Source organism: Sceloporus undulatus, chromosome 6, assembly GCF_019175285.1.
Source record: "Sceloporus undulatus isolate JIND9_A2432 ecotype Alabama chromosome 6, SceUnd_v1.1, whole genome shotgun sequence".
NCBI classification, from domain to species: Eukaryota; Metazoa; Chordata; class Lepidosauria; order Squamata; family Phrynosomatidae; genus Sceloporus; species Sceloporus undulatus.
Window position 1 is genome coordinate 136,506,143 of NC_056527.1, and position 1,811 is coordinate 136,507,953.

The window sequence follows — 1,811 nt, forward strand, 5'->3', positions numbered from 1 at the left end:
GCTAGTTTACTTGACCCAAAACACCTGAGTCGACTTATCCATGGTTTAATAATGTAAGTACTGTACTTTAACTGATTATTACCTGCTCATTTCAACAGACTCTATTTAAAGCCACCAATTGTGTTGCTCTGAAGAGGAAGTACGGAAGAGGATGGGGAAGGGGATGAGGAGGAGGGAGGAAGGAAGGAGGAAGGGGAGGGGAAGGGGTAAGGAAGGAAGGAAGGAGGAAGGACGGAAGGAAGGAAGGAAGGAAGGAGAAGGAAGACGATGGGGAAGGGGATGAGGGGAAGGAAGGAGGAAGAAGGAAGGAAGGAAGGAAGGAGGAAGGAAGGAAGGAAGGAAGAGGAATGGGGAAGGGGATGAGAAGGAGGGAAGGAAGGAAAGACAGGAAGAGGATGGGGAAGGGATGAGGAAGGCAGGACGGGAGGGGATGGGAAGGGGCATGAGGAAGGACGGACGGCAGGAAGGAGGGGATGAGGAAGGAAGGAAGGAGGAAGGAAGGCAGGAAGGAAGGAAGGAAGGAAGGACGGAAGGACGGGATGGGGAAGGGACTGAGGAAGGAGGAGGAAGGAAGGGTGGGGACGGGGATCCGGGAGGAAGGGCAGGAAGGAAAAGGAAGGAAGGAAGGAAGGATTTCCATAGTTGTACACAACTTGAGACTCTTTGCTACTTCACACAGTTTGGTCTCCTTTTTCCTTTTAATAAGGTTTTATTGATTGATTTTCAATAAAGTTGGAATCCCCATCCCATGAATACTTCCGTAGGTGGGAGTTCCTTCCCAGCTCTTCTTTTTACCTCAATATGTTGCTTTTTTCCTGGCTGCTTCCAGTGTTTTGTTTTGTTGTTTTTCAGACAAAGCCTGGCTTTGCTGCTTTACATCTTAATAGCAATACATGCCAACAGTATATTTCTGAAATAAAATAAAATATCTATAGTTATCTTTGTAGCCCAGCAAAACTCCAGTTTCCTAGGCTCTGGGGCAGGAAGGAGGGGAGCTCTTTGATTTATATTACAAACAAGATTCCAAAGAACAGCCTGGAATGAATGTGGATCAGGATCCATTTAGAGATAAGCCTTTTAAAAGGACATTTCTCCCAATGCCTGATATTTCAATATCTGCTTAAGAGAGTAAACTGGTACTTGGCAGAAGTCAGTTCAGGCTGAGTCCTGAACTCCACTGGGGCTGCATCTGCACTGCAGAATTAATGCAGTTTGACACCACTTTCACTGCCACGCTCACTGCTTTGGAGTCCTGGGGATGTGTAGTTTTGTGACATATTTACTCTTCTCTGTCACAGAGGCATGGGGCCACCACAAACTACAAATCGCTTCCATAGGATGGAGTCCAACTTCATCACTTCTTCAGGGTATATATTGGATCTGAGTGATCTCAGGACATTTTTGTTGTCTCAGCCCAGTCTACCTTGCAGGGTTGTTGTGAAGATAAACAGGAGGGAGTGTTGGGACACAACTGGGTGCCATCCAAAGTGCTTTGAGCAAAGTCTCCCCGGATCGTGGCCTGTCCTTCACCATTGACTTGTCAAGCTCTCTCTCTCTCTCTCTCTCAACTTACTTTGGGAGTAAGCCATGGACTGGGCCCTGCTAGACTCCAACATGCAAAGGTCTACACTGCAGAATTGATCCAGTCTGATTCCGCTTTAACTTGTCAGGGCTCCATCCTCTGGGATCCTGGGATGTCTTGCAGCACCAGCCATCTCAGTAGCTCCACCAAACTACAGATCCCAGACTCCCATAACATTGAGCCATGCCAGGTAAAAAAGCAAAGGGGTCACAAGACTTTAATTCTGCAA